Source organism: Sapajus apella, unplaced genomic scaffold, assembly GCF_009761245.1.
Source record: "Sapajus apella isolate SASKATOON/1434 unplaced genomic scaffold, GSC_monkey_1.0 scaffold32, whole genome shotgun sequence".
In the NCBI taxonomy this organism is placed as follows: domain Eukaryota; kingdom Metazoa; phylum Chordata; class Mammalia; order Primates; family Cebidae; genus Sapajus; species Sapajus apella.
In genome coordinates, this window is record NW_022436972.1 from 1,045,035 (window position 1) to 1,066,212 (window position 21,178).

Sequence of the window (21,178 nt, forward strand, 5' to 3'; positions counted from 1 at the left end):
GGCTCATGCCTATAATCTCCACACTTTGGAAGGCAGAGGCAGGAGGCAGAGCTCAGGAGTTCAAGACCTGGCTGGGCAACATGGTGAAAACTCATCTTGACAACAAATACAAAAATTAGCCAGGTATGGTGGCATACACCTGTAATCCCAGCTATTTGGGAGGCTGAGGCAGGAGAATCTCTTGAACCCAGGAGGTGGAGGTTGCAGTGAGCCGAGATCGCACCATTGCACTCCAGCCTGGGCAACAAGAGCAAAACTCCATCTTGGAAAAGATAAAACAAAAAACAGAACCACTAATGGCTAAGGCCTTCCTTTAGAGATTCTGATTCAATGTAACTGGGCTTTGGGTATCACTTTTTAAAGTTTCCCAGATAACGTCAATGATTTCTTAGAGGAATATTTTTAGGACCAAGTGTCACAGTCAATTATTTCCAATTAATTAATGATGCTTTGAATCAACCATTCATTCGATCGTGTATTCATTTATTCAGCTTTCAACTCTAATGACTGAATGTTCTATTTCCAAAAAATTATGTCAATGAAATTCCCATTTTTCAAATAGTTTTTACCATCTCCTAAAATTATTTACCTTTTTTTTCTGCTGGATTTTCATTGGTTAACTAAATAATGAAATTAAACTCTGAACAGCATCTTTCCCACAAATTTCACACTAAGCTGCTTTTTTTTGGAACTAGACAATGGCAAAGGAGAACAAAATTAAATAGTCTAGACAAGGAAGAAAAAAATCTACTTTCAGTTTATATTTTATTAGTGGTAGCTTGTCAGTCAGATGATATGTTAAAGTTATCCAGAATAAATAAAGAATGAGGCCGGGTGTGGTGGCTCATGCCTGCAATCCCAGCACTTTGGGAGGCTGAGGCAGGGGGATCACCTGAGGTCAGGAGTTCAAGACCAGCCTGGCCGACATGGTGAAACCCCATCTCTACTAAAAATACAAAAATTAGCCAGGCATGATGGCAGGCACCTGTAATCCCAGCTACTCAGGAGGGTGAGGAAGGAGAATCGCTTGAACCTGGAAGGTGGAGTTTTCAGTAAGCAGAGATCATGTCACCGCACTCTAGCCTGGCTGACAGAGCAAGGCTTAGTCTCAAAAAAAAAAAAAAAACAAAAAAACAAAAAAAGAGCAGTTTTTTGAAACCCTTTTTTTTAAAATTTGTTCTTAAGCACTCTGCCAAAGAACTATCCATATAATTAAAATTCTAGGTGACTTCAGCAGTGGGCCAGAGATGTAGAACTTTGCATCCAATGCTTCCAGGAAAGAGGGTAGAATACAAAGTTTCACTCTTGCTATGAATGCCTTTATTAATTTCTTTTATGCACAAGCGCAAAAGTTGTTGTAGGTATATATTAGTGAAATTTCTGTGTTACAGGGTATGTAACTTAGACTCCCAGCCAAAGCTAATGGGATCTGGACTAAGGCTGCCCTTTTATTGAGTGATGGAAGATCCATCTCTCCCACTCTCTCCTTTGGACAGATATCATTGAAAATCACAGAGTAGAGAGCTCCAAAATGTTATGTCTCCACAGAAGCAACGAATAAGCTTGCAAAAATTATCACAATGAACTTTTTCAGAACTTTAGAACCTCATCAAAAAACAACAACCAGGGGAGAGCTTAATGATGAAAGAAAGCTGCCTTTCGGTAAGAAAGCTTTGTGAATTTTAACCTACCTGGTTACCGTCCCCAGCTCCCCAACTCAGCCGCAGACTTGAATACTGAAGCCCATTTTTCTGCTGCAGATTGCTGTTAACAGAGGGACCAGTACAGACCTTATTTTCAAATAATTGTTCTGTGTTTTGACCCATATGGTAGCTACCTGAAGGATCTGCTCAAGGGCTTACCTGTATTTTACTTGCCTTTGAGTTTCCTCAGAGTTGAGGCTACTTCCAGGGTGACGTTTCTCAAACCTATTTAAAGGCAAAAGTATTAATTATTGCCACCTGTGGCAAAGGGTAAGAGTTATGTAAGCAATAGAAAAACCAAAAAGCCTGGGAAGGAGGAGGCTGGAGAAGGACATACTTCAGCAAAGAAGGGTTTTGAAAAGCTCTCATGTTGCTATGGATTGAATGTTTGTTGCTTTCAGAACTCATGTTGAAACTGAGTCCCCACTATAGCAATATTGACAGGTCAGGCCTTTAAGAGCTGATCGGGCCCTGAGGGCAGGGGCCTCATGGGTTAATCTATTCATGGATTAATGAATTAATGAGTTGATGAATTAAAGAATCACTATCACAGGAGTGGGGCTGGTAGCTTTAAAAGAAGAGGAAGAGACACCTGAGTAGCATGCTCAGCAACCTCGCCATGTCATGACCGGTACCACCTTGGAACTCTGAAGAAAGTCCCATCAGCACAAAGGCCTTCATCAAAATGAAGGCTCTAACCAGATGTAGTCCCTTGAAGTTGGACTTCTCAGCCTCCATCACTGTAAGAAATAACTTTCTTTTCTTTATAAATTACCCAGTTTCAGGTATTCTGTTACTAGCAAGAGAAAATGAATTAAAACACATGTATCCCAGGGAATTGGGCCAGCTGCAATGGCTCATGCCTGTAATCCCAGCACTTTGGGAGGCTGAGGCGGGAGGATCACCTGAGGTCAGGAGTTCGAAACCAGCCTGGCCAACGTGGCGAAACCCTGTCTCTACAAAAAATACAAAAATTATCCTGGTATGGTGGCACATGCCTGTAATCCCAACTACTCAGGAGGCTGAGAGAATTGCTTAAACCTGGGAGGCGGAGGTTGCAATGAGCCAGGGTTGTGCCACTGCACTCCAGAACAGAATGAGACTTCATCTCACAATAAATGAATAAACAAATACAATTTTAAAAATACAAAATACAAAAGTTAGGTGGGTGTGTTGGCACATGCCTGTAATCCCAGCTACTCAGAAGGCTAAGGCATGACAATTGCTTGAACCTGAGGGGCAGAGGTTGCAGTGAGCTGAGATCACACCACTGCATCCAGCCTGGGTGACAGAGTGACGCTGTCTCAAAAATAAATAAATAAATAAAAGAGTTTTAAAAGAGGAGGAGAAAGAGAAAGGGGCAGAGAGAGCATCTGAAGAAATAATGGCCAAAACTTCTCAAAGGTAATGAAAGACATGACTTCTTACATCCAAGAAACTCAACAAACTTGAAGTATTATACACTGAGACACATTATAACCAAGCTATCAAAGGCCAAAGAATCTTGAAAGCAGCAGAAGAGGGGCAACTCATTATTTACCAGAAATTCTAAATAACATTAACAATTGATTCGTCATTAGAAACTGTGAAAGCCACAGGTAGTGGATTACATATTTAAAGTACTGAAAGAAAAAAAGTGTCAACAACAAAAAAATTTCTTTCTTTTGAGACAAGGGAGTACAGGCTGGAGTGCAGTGGGGCGATCTCAACTCACTGCACCCACACCTTCCCAGGTGCAAGTGACTCCAGCCTCAGCCTCCCAAGTAGAAGGGACTATAGGCACAAGCCACCAATGCTGGGCTAATTTTTGTATTTTTTGTAAAGATGGGGTTTTGCCATGTTGCCCAGGCTGGTCTCGAACTCCTGAGTTCACAACAATCCTCCCGCCTCAGCCTCCCAAATTGCTGGGATTACAGGCATGAGCCAGCAAGCCTGGCCAAAAAAATTTTATCTGGCAAAACTATATTCAGCAATGGAGTAGAAATTAGACACTCCCAGATTAACAAAAACTGCAGAAATTTGTCACTAGTAGATCAGCCCTACAGAAACTGCTAAAAGGAGTCCTTCAGGCTGACATGAAAGGACAACATTCAGTAACTTGAAGCCATATGAAGAAAGAACATCAGTAAAGGTATTATAACTACAAAAGCCAGCATTATGGCATTTTTGCTTTATAAAGCCCTTTTCTGTATGATTTAAAAGTGCATAAACAATAGTTACAAATATACGTTAATCAGCACAAAATGGATGAAGATGTAGTTTGCAGCAATGCAACATGAAGGAGGGATGAAGCAATGTAGGAACAAAGTTTTGTATGCTATTGAAACTAACCTGGTATAAATTCAAACTTGATTGTTATAAATTATAATGTTAACTGTAATCCCCAGGACAATCACTAAGAAAATAACTAAAAAATATAAAGTAGACCCAGGTGGCAGTGCATGTATTTTTTTGTAAAGACGGGGTTTTTGTAAAGAGGCTGAGGCGGGGGGAATCACTTGAATCCAGGATTTGAGCAGTTAGCTTTGATCATACCTGTAAATAGCCACTTCGCTCTGGGCTGGGCAAGAAAGTGAACCCCCATTCTAAAACATAGAGGTAAAGGCTACATGACCTTGGATTTGGCAATGGTTTCTTAGCTATGACATAAAAACCACAAATAACAAAAGAAAAATTAAATAAAATTGGCCAGGAGTGGTGGCTAGTGCCTGTAATCCCAGCACTTTGGGAGGCCAAGGCAGGTGGGTCACTTGAGGTCAGGTGTTCTATACCAGCCTGTTCAACATGGTGAAACCCTGTCTCTACTAAAAATACAAAAATTAGCCAGGTGTGGTGGTGGGTGCCTGTAATCCCAGCTACTCAGGAGGCTAAGGCAAGAGAATTGCTTGAACCTAGGAGGCAGAAGTTGCAGTGAGCCAAGATCACGACACTGCACTCCAGCCTGGGCAACAGATCGAGACTTTGTCTCAAAAAAAGTAAAAGTAGATAAATTGAGCTTCGTCAAAATAAAAACTTTTGTGCATCTAAAGACCCTATCAAGAAAACGAAAAGACAACCTTAGGAATAGGAGAAATTATTGGAAATCATCTATCTGATGAGTTAATATCTCTAATACATGAAGAACCCTTACAATTCAACAAGAAAAAAGACAAGCAAACCAGGCCGGGCACGGTGGCTCAAGCCTGTAATCCCAGCACTTTGGGAGGCCGAGGCGGGTGGATCACGAGGTCGAGAGATCGAGACCATCCTGGTCAACACGGTAAAACCCCGTCTCTACTAAAAAAATACAAAAAATTAGCTGGGCATGGTGACGCGTGCCTGTAATCCCAGCTACTCAGGAGGCTGAGGCAGGAGAATTGCCTGAACCCAGGAGTCGGAGGCTGCAGTGAGCCGAGCTCGCCATTGCACTCCAGCCTGGGTAACAAGAGTGAAACTCCGTCTCAAAAAAAAAAAAAAAAAAAAAAAAAAAAGACAAGCAAACCAAATAAAAGATAAGCACGTGACATGAATAGATATTTCTTTAAATAAGACATTATAATGGCCAATAAACACATTAAAATATGCTCATCATTAATCACAAAGGAGATGCAAATCAAAATCACAAGATACCACTTTATACCTATTAGGATGGTTATAATTTTCTGCTGTTGTTTTGTGTTTTTGTTTTTAAGAATGGTTTTAAATTTTTAAAAACTTGTTTTTGTTTTTGCTTTCAGGCTGGAGTGCAGTGGCGTGATCACAGCTCATTGCAGCCTTGACCTCCTGGGCTCAGGAGGGTGATCTTGCCACCTCAGACTCCCAGGTCTCTGGAACTACAAGTATGCACTACCATGCTTGGATATTTTGAATTTTTTGTAAAGATGGGGTTTCTCCATGTTGCCCAGGTTGGTCTTGAACTCCTAGACTCAAGTGATCCACCTGCCTCAGCCTCCCAAAGTGCTGGGATTATAGGTATGAGTCATTGCGCCAAGCCTAAAACATTTTTTAAACTAGAAAATAAGTGTTGGCAAAGATGTAGAAAATTGCAACTGTTGTACATTGCTGATGAGAATGTAAAATGGTGCAGCTGTTGCAGAAAACAGTTGGGTGGTTCCTCAAAAAGTTAAACGAAGAAATACACACAAGAGTAAGCAATTCCACTCCTAGGTGTTTATCCAAAACAACTGAAAATAGGAACTCAAAATTGAAAATCGGAACTAAAAATACTGTCATATTCTTAGTAGTATTATTCACAATAGCCAAAAGGTAGAAACAACCCAAATGCCCATTAACTGATAAGTGGATAAACAAAAGTAGCATGTCCATATAATGGAATATTATTCAGCCATAAAAAGAATTAAAATTTGGCTGGGTACAGTGGCTCATGCCTGTAATCTCAGCACTTTGGGAGGCTGAGGCAGGTGGATCACTTGAGCCTAGGAGTTCGAGACCAGCCTGGGCAACAAGATGAAACCCTGTCTCTACAAAACTGTATGAAAATTAGCCAGGCATGGGGTGCATGCCTGTAGTCCCAGCTATTCGGGAAGCTGATGTGGGAGGATTGCTTGAACCTGGGAGGCGGAGGCTGCAGTGAGTCAGACGCTGCAGTGAGCCTAGATTGCACCACTGCACTCCAGCCAGAGCCTGTCTCAAAAAAAAAAAAAAAAAAAAAAAAAAGAAAAAAGAAAGAAAGAAAAGAAAAGAATTAAAATTCTAAAATATCTAGGAATTACAGCTAACCAGGGAGGTAAAAGATCTCTACAACAAGAATTACAAAACACCGTTCAACAAAATCAGAGATGATACGAACAAATGGAAAAATATTCCATGCTCATGGATAGGATATCATTAAAACGGCTATATTGCCCAAATAAATTTACAGGTTCAATGCTATTCCTATCAAACTAGTAATGACATTCTTCACAGAATTAGAAAAAACTATTGTAAAATTCATAAAAAACCAAAAGAGAGCCCAAGTAGCCAAGACAGTCTTAAGCAAAAAGAACAAAGCCAGAGGTATCACACTACCCGACTTCAAACTATACTACAGGGCTACAGTAACCAAAACAGTATGGTACTAGTGCAAAAACAGACACATAGACCAATGGAACAGAAGACAGCTCAGAAATAATGCCACACACCTACAACCATCTGATCTTTGACAAAGCTGACAAAACAAGCAATGGTGAACAGACCTTCATTCAATAAATGGTGCTGGGATAAATGCCTTGCCATACACAGAAGATTGAAACTGGACCCCTACCTTATACTACATACAAAAATCAACTCAAGATGAATTAAAGACTTAAATATAAAACCTAAAACTATAAAAACATTGGAAAATAATCTAGGAAGTACCATTCTGGACATAGGACTTGGCAAAGATTTCACAACAAAAATGCCAAAAGCAATTGCAACAAAAACAAAAATTGACAAATGGGATCTGTTAATAATTAAACTAGGCTGAGCATGGTGGCTCACACCTGTAATCCCAGCACTTTGGGAGGAGGGCAGGTCACCTGAGGTTGGGAGTTTGAGACCAGCCTGGCCAACATGGTGAAACTCCTTCTCTATTAATAATACAAAAAAAAAAAAATTAGCTGGGCATGGCAGGTGCCTGTAATCCCAGCTACTCGGCAGGCTAAGGCAGGAGAATCACTTGAACTTGGGAGGCAGAGGTTTCAGTGAGCTGAGATCATGCCATTGCACTCCAGCCTGGGCAACACGAGCAAAACTCCATCTCAAAAAATAAAATAATAATAATAATAATTAAACTAAAAAGCTACTGTACAACAAAAGAAACTATCAACAGAGTAAACAGACAACCTACAGAATGGGAAGAAATATTTGCAAACTATGCATCCAACAAAGATCTAATACACAGACTCTTTAAGGGACTTAAATAAATGTACAAGCCAAAAAACAAAAACAAAAACCAGTCCCACTTAAAAGTGGGCAAAGGACATTAACAGTCATTTTTTAAAGGAAGACATGCATGTTGCCAACAAGCATATAAAGAAATGCTCCATGTTGGATGAACCTAGAAACCATCATTCTCAGCAAACACAAGAACAGAAAACCAAATACTGCGTATTTTCACTGATAGACAGGTGATGAACAATGAGAACACTTGGGCACAGGGAAGAGAAGAACACTCACAGGGCTAGGTGGGGGGGAGGGGAGTGGAGTGGAGACAGCCGGGGGCGGGGACGGGGAGGAGGGGGAGGGGTAACACCGGGAGAAATGCCTGACATAGGTGATGGTAGGGGGGAATGGAGACAGCAAACCACCATGGCATGTATGTACCTATACAACAGTCCTGCAGGATGCAGGACGTGCACATGTACCCCAGAGCCCAAATACAACAACAAAAAAAGAAATGCTCCATGTCATTAATCATTAGAGAAATGCAAATCAAAACCACAATGAGATACCATCTCAAACCAGTCAGAATGCTATTATTAAAAAGCAAAAAAACTCAGGCGCAGTGCCCATGCCTGTTTACCTGCTTTTAAATGTGGTACATATATACCACAGAATACTATGCAGCCATAAAAAAGAATGAGATTATGTCTTTTGCAGCAAGATGAATAGAGCTGGAGTTCATTATCCTAAGCTAAGTAACACAGGAACAGAAAACCAGCACTTTGGGAGGTAAAGGAGGGTGGATCGCTTGAGGCCAGGAGTTCAAGACAGCCTGGCCAACATGGTGAAACCCCATCTCTGCTAAAAATACAAAAATTAGCCAGGCAAGGTGACACATGCCTGTAATCTCATGAGGCGTGAGAATCACTTGAACCCGGGAGGCAGAGGTTGCAGTGAGATGAGATCACACCATTGCACTCCAGTCTAGGCAACAAAGGGAGACTTTGTCTCAAAAAAAAAAAAAAAAAAAAGAAAGAAAGAAAAAGAAAAGAAAAATAACAGACGCTGGCGAAGTTGCAGAGGAAACGGAACACTTATATACTGCTGGTGGGAGTGTGAGTTAGTTTAGCCACTGTGGAAAGTAACGCAGAGATTGCTTGAACAATGTAAAACAGAATTACCATTTGACACAGCAATCAAATTATTGGGTATATACCCAAAGGAAAATGCACTGTTGTCCCATAAAGACACATGCACGTGCATGTTCATTGCAGCACTATTCACAATAGCAAAGACATGGAATCAACCTACATGTCCATCAATGGTAGACTGGATTTTTAAAATGTGGTACATATATACCACGGAATACTATGCTGCCATAAAAAAGAACAAGATTATGTCTTTTGCAGCAAGATGAATAGAGCTGGAGGTCATTATCCTAAGCTAAGTAACACAGGAACAGAAAACCAAATACTATGAGTTCTCATTTCTAAGTGGGAGCTAAACAATGAGAATACATAGATACTAGAAGGGGAACGACAGGCACTGGGGCCTTTTTGAGGGTGGAAGATAAGACGAGGAAGAGAATCAGAAGATATACCTATTGGGTAACTGTGTTTATTACCTGGGTGATGGAATTCTCTGTACACCAAACCCCAGCGAAACACAGTGTACCTGTATAGCAAACCTGCACATATACCCCGAACTTAAAAGTTAAAAAAAAGAATTGAAATTCCGAGAGATACGTGTCACCTTGAAAACATTATGCTAAGTCAAATAAGCCAGAAACAAAAGGACAAAAATTGTGCTGTTCCACTTACATAAAGCACCTAGAGTAGTTAAATGTGTAGAGATAAGAAATAGAATGGTGGTTGCCAGGGGCTGGCAGGAGGGGAGTATTGGGGGAGTTAATTGCTTAAAAGTTACAATTTCAGTTTGGGAAAATGAAAAAGTTCGGGAGATGCATGGTGGTGATAGTTGCATAATAAGATAATGTACTTAATGCCATTGAGCTGCACACCTAAAAATGGTTACTATAGTAAATTTTATGTTATGTAAGTTTTGTCATAATTTAAAAAAAATCTTTAAAATTTTTTCCAAAAAGGTTACCAGAATTTTTTTGGGAAAAAACCTCAAAAACATTTCAAGAAATGGCAATGTTGATAGAATAAGTATATAACTTTAGAAGACAACAACTTGTAAGAATAAAATGCTTATTTAGATATTTGGCTTTTTTTGTAAGCTTATTGAAAATGAATGTGTCTGGAAATAAGGTAAATTTACAAAGGTAAATATGCTCTTTTAACTAAAAATAACCACAAAACCCTGGAGTACCGATTCATGCTATAACATGGATAAACTTTTAAAATTTATGCTGCATGAAAGAGAGACATTAACAGGCTATATAAATTCCATTTATATGAAATATCTGGAATAGGCAAATCCTGTATTAGTGGTTTCCGGGGTATGGGGCATGGAAACAGTAGAGAATGACTGCTTATTGGGTAAAAGATTTCCTTTTAGGGGTATGCAAATGTTCTGGAACAAGATAGTGATGGCTGCACAACATTGCAAATGGACTAAAAAACCCACTGAATTGTACACTTAAAATGGGTTTTGTTGTTTTTGTTGTTTTAGAGACAGGGTCTTGGTCTGTTGCCCAGGCTGGAGTGCACCATAACTTCTGAACTCCAGGCTCTGAAGTAGCTGAGACTATAGGCATGGGCCACCATACCTGGCTAGATTTCTATACTAAATTTTATGTTATGTTAATTTTATCTCAATTAAAAAGGAAAAAACAAGGCAGGGAATTCACCAACTTATCTAGGACTCCAAGATTAGTACTTTTGTTAAGATATACATTTATTCAACCATCAAACAAAATTCTAGTTGGTACCTACCTCGTGTAGAAAATGCCTAACGAAATATAGTGTGCTCAGTGTTAAACAGAAAAATACATTTCCTTTAATTTGTGGTTCTGTATTTCATTCTAAACATAATCAAACATACCTACATGCACAATACAAATAAGTGTACACTTAAAATTTTGTTAAATATACCAAAAATAAGGATAAAAAATGATTAACAAATTAAAAACATTTTTATTACTAAAACTAAAAAAGTCAACTTTTATTGTTTTTACAGAAAATTCTGACCAGCCTGGGCAATATAGTGAAACCCTATCTCTACTAAAAATACAAAAATTAGCCAGGCATGGTGGCAGGTACCTGTAATGCCAGCTACTCAGGAGGCTGAGGCAGGAGAATCACTTGAGCCTGGAAGACAGAAGTTGCAGTGAGCTGAGATTACACCACTGTACTCCAGTCTGGGCAACAGAGTGAGGCTTTGTCTCAAAAAAAAAAATTCTTTTTAATAATCTGCCTGCACTTTAAAGAAATTTGTACATCTTTTTCCTATACCTGTATCATATATCATTGATTAGTATAAATCACTTGTTCACGATTTTGTATCCTCTGATAAAATGAGTACTTTTCAAGGGTATATAGTCATATAAATCAGGTAATGATTCAAAATGTGTTGAATCATATGTCCCTGTGCTGTTCTCCTACTCATTCCTTTGGTTTTATGCCTCCTACTCTGCATAATCCGTACTGATCTCTCAGATTAAAGATCATGTTGATGTTCTGGTAGCCTCAGCTGGTCCTTCATGCCACATACAAAATTCTTTTAAAATAATCTTCTAATTATTAGTTTAGCCTCTGTCTCCCTGGAGCTTATGTAATTTCCCCAAAGGCATCGACTTGCTCCCATCTCAGGAACAGGTCCCAGTATCACAGAGGTACATAATGAATTGCTTAATAAGAAATGGATGAATAAATATGTTTCACACACATGGAACTTTTTTATGAGGAAAGGACAATTATTATCATTATTGAGATGGAGTTTCACTCTTGTGGCCCAGGCTGGAGTGCAGTGGCATGATCTTGGCTCACTGCAAGCTCTGCCTACCAGGTTCAAGCCATTCTCCTGCCTCAGCCTCCTGAGTGGCTGGGATTACAAGTGGTGTGCCACCATGCCTGGCTAATTTTTGTATTTTTAGTAGAGAAGGGTTTCACCATGTTGTCCAGGCTGGTCTCAAACTCCTGACCTCAGGCAATCCACCTGTCTCGGCTTCCCAAACTGCTGGGATTACAGGCATGAGCCACTGTGCCTGCCCTTTTTTCTTTTCTTTTTTTTTTTCCTTTTTTTTGAGATAGAGTCTCACTCTGTCACCCAAGCTGGAACGCAGTGGCACGATCTCAGCTCTTTGCAACCTCTGCCTCCCAGGTTCAAGCGATTCTCCTGCCTCAGGTTCCCTAGTAGCTGGAATTACAGGCACCCACCAGCATGTCCAGCTAATTTTTGTGTTTTTAGTAGAGACGGGTTTTTACCATGTTGGTCAGGTTGGTCTCAAACTCCTGACCTCAGGTGATCTGCCCACCTGAAAGTGCTGGGATTATAGAAATGAGCCACTGCACCTGACCAGGACCTTATGATTTTTAAAAATTTTTCTTGTTTCTTGTTTGAATGATGAATGATGATGGAAAAAAGGGTGCATACTATTAAGGAAGGAATAAAGGAACCTGAGGTTCTTGAACTTGAGAGTTTAATTTTCTCTCAAAACCTTGTCAACTGAATAGCCTTTCTCATTCAATTGGAACAAGGCTTACCTCTCCTTTTGTGTAACCATAGTAGTTTCTCATTTTTGTGTCCTGGGTTTCAAGTGCATTGGTTAATGCTTTCCTACTTTCATAAAGGGTAATGCTGATAAAATAGCCCCAAAGGCCGGGCGTGGTGGCTCACGCCTGTAATCCCAGCACTTTGGGAGGCCGAGGCGGGTGGAACACGAGGTCAAGAGATCAAGACCATCCTGGTCAAAATGGTGAAACCCCATCTCTACTAAAAATACAAAAAATCAGCTGGGCATGGTGGCGCGTACCTGTAATCCCAGCTACTCAGGAGACTGAGGCGGGAGAATTGCCTGAACCCAGGAGGCGGAGGTTGCGGTGAGCCGAGATTGCGCCATTGCACCCCAGCCTGGGTAACAAGAGCGAAACTCCGACTCAAAAAAAAAAAAAAAAAAGCCCCAAAGGGGAAACAATCAAAATGTCTTTCAATGTGTAAATGGTCAAACCAACTGGCACATCCAAACCATGGAATACTACCAAGTATTGAAAGGAAATAAAACTGTTGGTAAACACAACTTAGGTGGATCTCAAGGGTATCATATGAGTTAAAAAAAAAAAAAAAAGGCTAATCTACTCTATGGTTCCACTTATTTACACTTATTTAACATTCTCACTATGATACATTACAGAGAGGAAAGACAACAGATGAGTGGTTGCCATGTACGGTGGAAGAAAGGGGCAGTGTAACTGAAAAGAGAGCTGTTGGGTAATCGAATGTTCTGTGTCATGAAGTAGTGGTGTGTACTCATGCAGGAACCTCCACATGTGACACAATGGCATAGAACTATCCACATATTTATGAATCATCTATTCAATAAGAGACATATCTAGAATATATAAAGAACTCTAGCAATCTAATTTTAGACCATTTCCATCATCCCCACAATAAAATTTGCCCAGGTTGGAGTGCAGTGGCATGATCTCGACTCACTGCAACTTCCACCTCCCGAATTCAAGCAATTCTCCTGTCTCAGCCTTCTGAGTAGCTGGATTACAGGTGCATACCACCACGCCCAGCTAATATTTTTTTTGTATTTTTAGTAGAGATGGGGTTTCACCATGTCGGCCAGGCTGGTCTTGAACTCCTGACTTTGTGATCTGCCCACCTTGGCCTCCCAAAGTGCTGAGATTACAGGAGTGAGCCACTGTGCCTGGCCAAGTTTTGAAATATTAATTGCTGGTATGCAGAAATACATCTGATTTTTGGTATACTGATTTTATATCCTGTGACTTGAGTGAACTTATTAATTCTTGTAGTTTTATAGTGAACTGTTCATAATTTTCTACATATAAAGTCATGCCATGTGGAAATGCAGAGTTTTGTAACTGCCTCCACCCAATGGGTTATGTCCGTCCGCTGCACAATAAAGACCACAGCAGTGCAGTAAAGAGTTTAACACGAGGCCAGTCATATCTTGTGGAAGAAAGGGTTATTACTCAAATCAATCTCCCCCAGAATTTGGGAATTGGGGATTTTAAGGGTAATTTGGTGGGTAGGAGGTCAGAAAGTAGGGAGCGCTGATTGGGTCAAAGATGAAATCTTAGGGAGTCAAAGCTGTTCTCTTGTGCTGAGTCAGTTCCTGGGTGGGGACCACAAGACCAGGCAAGCTAATTTATCAATCCGGGTGGTGCACTGGAATGCAGGGTCTGCAAAATATCCCAAGCATTGATCTCAGGTTTTACAACAGTGACTCCTAAATCATAATTTCTAAACTTGTGGCTAATTTCTTAGTCCTGCAAAGGCAGTCTAGTCTCCAGCCAACAAGGGGGTTTGTTTTGGGAAAGGGCTGTTACTGTCTTTGTTTCAAAGTTAAACTATGAACTAAGTTCCTCCCAAAGTTAGTTCAGCGTACATCCAGGAATGAACAAGGATAGTTCTTGCCGGTTAGAAGCAAAATGAAGTCGGTTAGGTCAGGTCTCTTTCACTGTAATAATTATGTTACAGGTTTTGCAAAGGCAGTTTCAGTTGTACTTCCTAATTTTCTAGATGTCTTTTTGTTTTCTTGTCTAAACACCCTGGATAGAACCTCCAGGATAATGTTGAATAGATGTGGTAAGAGTAAACATCTTATTTCTGATTTTAAGATAAAATCATTTAGTCTTTCACTATTATGATGTTAGCTATAGAATTTTCACAGATGCTCTTGCCATGTTGAAGACAGTCTTTTCTTTCTTTGTTTGTTGAGGTTTTTAACAAATCAATAGGTATTTAATTTTTTCAAATGCTTTTTTGCATCTATTCTAGTGAGCATGTGTTTTGCATCTTTTATTAATAAAATGTATTATAGTAACTGATTTTCAGATATTAAACCAGCCTTGCATTCTTAGGATAAGTCTTATTTAGTCAAACTGTATAATCCTTTTTATATGTTGCTGGATTTGGTTTCCTAGTATTTTGTTAAGAGTTTCTTGGCATCTTAATGTCTGGAGAATATTGGTCTGCAGTTATTTTATGTGTCTAGTTTCAGCATCAGGTAATACTGCCTCATAGAATCAAGTGGGAAGCTTTCTTTCCTCTACATTCTGGTAGATTTTGTGAAAGATTTGTAAGCAATTTTTGTTCAATTTGGGTAGAATATGCCAGTGAAATTTTCTGAGCCTTGACTTTTCTTTTGGGGGAGATGTTAAATTGATAATTCAATCTATTGTTTTAGATTTACTTAGATTTCTATTTCTTCTTTTTGGGACAGGGTCTCACTCTATTGCTCACACTGGAGTGCAGTGGCGTGATCTCAGCTCACTGGAGCCTTGACCTCCTGGGCTCGAGCAATCCTTCCACTTCAGCCTTCCATGTAGCTGGGACAACAGGCATGTGCCACCACACCTGGCTAATTTTTGCACTTTTTTCTGTAGAGACAGGGTTTCACCATGTTGCCCAGACTGATCTCAAACTCCTGAGCTCAAGTGATCCGCTTGCCTCAGCCGCCCAAAGTGCTGAGATTACAGATGTGAGCCACTGTGCTCGGCCTCTTTCTTCTTGTGTCAGTTTCATTGTGTGCCTTGGAATTTGCTCATTTCACATAAGTTGACTAATTTCTTGGCATGCAGTTATTCACAGTATTTTTTAAACAATCTTTGTAACTTCTGTAAGATTGGTAGTGATGTCCATATTTTCATTCTTGGTTTTAATAATTTGAGACTTCACTGTTTTTTCTTGGTCAGTTAACTAAGGTTTGTCAATTTCTTGATCTTTTCAAAAAACTAACTTTCGGTTTTACTGATTTCTTCTATTTCCTATTTATTATTTCCTTCTTTCTGATTGTTTTGGGTTTGTTCTTTTTCTACTTTCCAAAAGTATAAAGTCAAGTCATTGATTTGAGATCTTTTCTAATACTGGAGCTTACAGCTATTCCCTGTACATTGCTTTCACTGTATCCCAGAAATTTTGATACTTTAAAAAAAATTTTCTTTCTTTTTTGAGATGAGTCTCACTCTGTTGCCCAGGCTGGAGTGCAGTGGCATGACCATGACTCACTGCAATCTTGCCCTTTCAGGCTCAAGTGAATCACCCATCCCAGCCACCCAAGTAGCTAGGAAAATGAGCATGTGCCACCATGCTTGACTAATTTTTTTTTTTTTTTGAGACAGGGGTCTCACTATGTTGCTAGGGTAGCCTTGAACTCTTGGGCTCAAGTGGTCCTCCTGCCTCAGCTGGGATTACAGGCGTGAGCCACCACACCAGGCTCTTGTATTTAATTTTCATTCATCTCAAATAATTTTATAATTTCTATTATTTTTTCATCCATTGGTAACACAGTGCATCATTTAATTCTTACATATTTGTGTTCTCCAAAATATTTATGTTTGTATTGTGGCCTGAGAAAATACTCTGTATGATTTTAATTCTTTTAAAATTTTTGAGACTTGTTTTATGGCCAAGTATATGGTCTATCCTGAAGAATGTTCCATATGCACTTAACAAGATGTCTAGTCTGCTATTGTTGTTAGAATGTTCTATTGGCATTCAATAATATTGTTCAAGTGTTCTGCATTCTTGCTAATTTTATGTCCAGGTTTTATCTATTATGAAGAGTGGAGTGGCCGGCGCAGTGGCTCACGCCTGCAATCCTAGCACTTTGGGAGGCTGAGGGGGGTGGATCACTTGAGTTAGAGACCAGCCTGGCCAACATGGTGAAACTCCATCTATTCAAAATACAAAAATTATTTGGGCTTGGCAGCATGCGCCTATAATCCCAGCTACTCTGGAGGCTGAGGCAGTAGAATCACTTGAACCTGGGAGGCGGAAGACGCAGTGAGCTGAGATCATGCTACTGCACTCAAGCCTGGGTGACAGAGTGAGACTCTGACTTGAAAAAGAGAGAGAGAGAGAGAGAGAGAGAGAGAGAGAGAGAGGAATACTGAAGTCTTCATTCGTTTTGTTGAATTTTCTATTTCTCCCTTCAATTACCTTCTCATTATTCTTAACAGCAAATCGAGTGATCTTTTACAAAAATAGGGATTACGTCACTCCTCTTCAAAACCCTCTACTGCCTTCATATCTCACTCAGAGTAAAAATCAAAGTAACTGCAATACCTAAATGTCTCACAAAACGTGCTTCATTACCTCTCCTTGCATTCTGCACTACCCTCCTTCTCCTGTTACCCAGCCACTGACCTCCCACCCCCTTGCTTAAATGTATCAGACACTTTGTCCACAGGATCTTTGTGTTTGTTCTCTGTAATACTCATCTCTCAGATACCTGCATGGCTCCCTTCCTCACTTTCTTCAGATATTTATTCAAATGTCCTTCTTGGTGAGGTCTTTTCTGCTCACTCTATGTTAAATGGTAATGTCGGCTCATTTCCCCTTTCTTCATTTTTTTCTCAGTGACACTTTTCTCCATCTGTCATAATGTATGTATTGTAATCATGTAACTAATGTAATATTTATTGTCTTTTCTCACTAGAGTGTAAATTTCAAATGCATAGGGATGTCTGTTTTATTCTCATGTATCTTCGGCACAGTGCCTGTCACATAGGTGACCAATAAATGTATGCTTCATGAACAAATGAATGCCCTGAGAACTGCTTGAGGAAACCAGTCAGCTGGGAAGCAGACTAAGTCAGATTCATTGGTTAATCTCAAATGAACCCTAAACACTAATTCTTTCTGTAAGTCTCTGCAACTGTGAACAATCATTTTCTTAAAATTCCGTCATTCTATTAAAATTACATGTATTAACACTGATATTGTTCAGCCAGCTCATTGCTCCCTTCCACTGTCATCTTTTCCCTGTCTCTTTCCAAATATTTCGTGAGCATTTGCTATCTGCTAAGCACTGGATATAAAGTGGTGAACCTACAGTGACAAAGCCCACACCCTTATGAAATCTGCAATATAATTATCTGAAATTCAGCATACCAAAGTTACTCAGACCACTGTCCCTATAGGTTCTTTATCCAGTTTACTTTCCAGTTTCAAGAATCTTCTCCTAGATAGACCAAAATTAAATAGAAGTCTAGTGAACAATTTACATTAAATCTTGCCAAATTCATGCATATAAGTCAGCTTTCAAATACAGTCAGCCCTTCACATCATGGGTTGCACATCTGTGGATTCAAACAATATTTTATGGAAAATATTTGAAAAAAATTAAAAATTGCAATATAATAAACATAATACAGTATAATAATTATTTACATAACATTGTACTAGGTATTAATGTAGAGATGATTTAAACTGTTAGAAGGATGTGTGTAGGTTATATGCAAATACTATGCCATTTTATATCAGGGACTTGAGCATTCATAAATTTTGGTATCTGATTAGTTCTGGAAGCAATTCCCCCAGATACTGAGAGAGGACTGTACTAGAGAAGGGAAAAGTTAAGCATCACAGGTATTTCTATCTTTATTTTTTGCGAGGGAGTCTCACTCTGTCGCCAGCCTAGAGTGCAGTGGCATGATCTCAGCTCACTGTAACCTCTGCCTCCCAGGTTCAAGGGATTCTCCTGCCTCAGCCTCCCGAGTAGCTGGAATTACAATTGCGTACCACTATACCCAGCTAATTTTTGTATTTTTAGTACAGACAGGGTTTCACCATGCTGGCCAGGATGGTCTCAATCTCCTGACCTCATGATCCACCCACCTCGGCCTCCCAAAGTGTTGGGATTACAGGCATGAGCCACCACGCCTGGCCACATCATGGGTATTTTTAAAATGAGGAAAATAATTAGTAGTAAAATTGCATTTATAGATTTTGAAATCTAAGTACAAATTAGTAGCATTAAACTAATGTCTGACAAATGTTCTTCAGATCACATTTTATGCTCCAGCTACAAATTCCAGTGCAAAAGCTTTTAAAGGCATTTCATAACTGTTGTGCAGAAATATTTTTATGGCATTGTGGTTCATTACAGTGGTTAAAGCTATCGTCAGTTTTCAAAAAATAAGGTCTATTTCAAAAATTCCTGGCATACATGAAACTTTAGCCAGAGTAATTTTTCTAATGGCTAAAAAGGTTTTCGTCAGCAAGTACTGTAGTCAAAATATTTCAACCACAGATTCTTCTTATTACATCAGAGGACAGCAAAGTATCTGAATGATGGCTCGAAGGTACAGAAAGGACACTACAGCAGTCAGCAGAAATATTTTAATCTACTTATCAGACATGTCTAGTTGCTCACCTATTTCATTTGACAACCAGAAAGACTGTTTTGATAAAAATTTTGTGGGCTTCTTTTTAAACAAGCCTAGCCAACTGCTAGTTCACTGACCTTCCCATAAAATTTTACCTGGTTGATTTGTAAGCAGTTTCACTAGAAATCTAAGGACATGACAGAATATCAGTGAAGCAAAATCAGCATAATTACAGGACAAATTAAAGTAAAAATCCTAGACTTCAGTTAGAGGCAATTCAGCAAAGCTGTACTATGACCTGCCCAGAAACAAAGCAAAACAAATAATCCCATGAGTCTGTGTTCCTGGAAAACTTAGCAGAATCAAGATCACCATGGGAACATGTATATTTTGGTCTGGGACTCACCCAAATAATATAATAATCAAAGTTTGCTAAAAAAGGAGATTACTTTAGGAACTTCCAGTGAGAACCCTGGTTTTCCTGTGAGACAGTCAAAGCAGAACCAGCAGAAGAAATAGTGGAATGGGGCAGTGCTCGTAAGCTTTTTGGTCTCGGGAAATTTTTACCTGTCAAAAAATTACTGAGGATCAATAACAACTTTTGCTTGTGTGATTTTATCTAACAATATTTACCATATCAGAAGTTAAAATGAAGAATTTTTATACTCATTAATTTTCATAAAAATAATTTAAATTCTACATATTAACATAAACATCTTATAACAACATTTTCCAGAAAAAAATGTGAGAAGTGTAGCATTGTTTTTAGTGTTTGCAATGTCTTTATTTAATGTCTAGCTTAATCAAGGATAGCTAGATATTCACAACTGCTTTTGTGCTGGATCTACTGCCATATGCTGTTTAGCTGAAGTACAGGAATATGAAGAAAATGCAGCCTCACACAGATGTTATAAAAGGGAGAGGTATTTTAGTAACCTTTCCAGGTAACTGCAGCTATCCTTATTTGATCCTGTTCCAGTGCGCGTGTTAGGTTTTTTAAAAGATTAGTTGCAGTGTGAAATCTGAAACACTAGCAATGAAGTTTTCCTACTCCTCTACATTAAAACTTATTTTTCTATCTTACACTTCAAATGGATGCTTTCTCATTTATTAGTTTGTAACATTATGTACTGGTCATTTGGAAAATATGGTTTACTCCGTTATGCAGATTATCCAAATATTAACATTTTTTTTATACAATGTAAAACAAAACACATTTGTTGATATCATCACTGTTCTCATCAGAAAAATAAGTTTTGGGGAGCTGTAAAGCTCACAGTTATGGATACAAGTTTTCGAAAACACAAATTTTCACTTAAAAGCTCAAATTTTCATTGGTAACAAACATTATCAGTTGTTTTCACTGACGTGGCCATCTGGATTAGCTCATTTTTCAAAAATGTCTGCCAAATATCCAAGTCTGAAGCACCACTGTTTGTCAATCTTTCAAATAAAAACTGTTCAATGGAATAAAGTGGTGGTGAAGTTCAGCTGTCAAGTGAAACAATAGCAAAGTACTTTTCCTCCAGCCAACCATCACACTGATTAGAAGGCAAGTTTCATTGCTGTACCTCTCCTACCTCGGCCTCTTAATGAATTCTATGTGACAAAGCGGGAAGTATGAAACACTTAAGATCATTAAGATGTGGACACTGGGCTCTATGACCCTTGCCTGTAGCCCCAGCTACTAGACAGGCTGAGATGGGAGGATCACACAGGCCCAAGAGTTTGAGGTCAGCCTGATCAGCTAGTGAGACCCTGGCTCTAAAAAAGGGAAAAAAATAGACTCAAGGGTAAAAAATTAAAAGTAAATCATGTCTTAGCATTATTATGAAAACAGTTTGGACTCACAGATCTCTTGCAAGTCTGAGACACTCAGGACTGCACAGACCAGACTTCTGAGTATGGGTGGGCTAGGAGGACAGAAATGGTCAAGGACAGCAGGTAGGTGATACACTTTGTACTTACCAGCTGCCAGGTACTGGACAAAACAGAAAAGATGTCCTACGTTCCTTGTCTCATGTGGTAGTAGAAACCCAAATCCCTCTTAAACAAGTATCTGTACCTCCATTTTAAGGGCAAAGAAACAGGCTTATAGAAAGCTACCAAACAGAGCTGGAAGCTGGTCTGTTAGCTCCAATACTCTTGCTTTTCTCCAACAATGGAAAAAGATATCTTCTCTTTTTTTGACACAGTGTTTCACTCTTGTTGCCCAGGCTTGAGTGCCATGGTGCAATCTCGGCTCACTGCAACCTCGGCCTCCCTAGTTCAATCAAGCAATTCTCCTGCCTCAGCCTCCCGAGTAGCTAGGATTACAGGTGCCCACCACCATATCCAGCTAATTCTTATTTTTCTTTTAGTACA

The 21,178-nt window shown here is 39.3% G+C and overlaps 1 long non-coding RNA gene across 2 annotated transcripts in view; it reads right to left on the bottom strand.

Annotated features, from left to right (window-relative positions):
* Positions 1–20,879, bottom strand: part of LOC116562236 — a 36,936-nt gene extending 16,057 nt beyond the window's left edge. Inside the window, exons 1-4 of one of the 2 annotated variants that reach the window (XR_004273840.1) lie at positions 20,783–20,879; positions 1,863–1,928; positions 1,692–1,790; positions 463–691 (exon numbers count right to left, since the gene is read on the bottom strand). This is a non-coding gene — a long non-coding RNA (uncharacterized LOC116562236). Of the gene's footprint in view, positions 1–462; positions 692–1,691; positions 1,791–1,862; positions 1,929–20,782 lie in introns of those variants that run through there. The other variant, XR_004273841.1, reaches the window with a different exon arrangement.
* Positions 20,880–21,178: the final 299 nt, after the last annotated feature.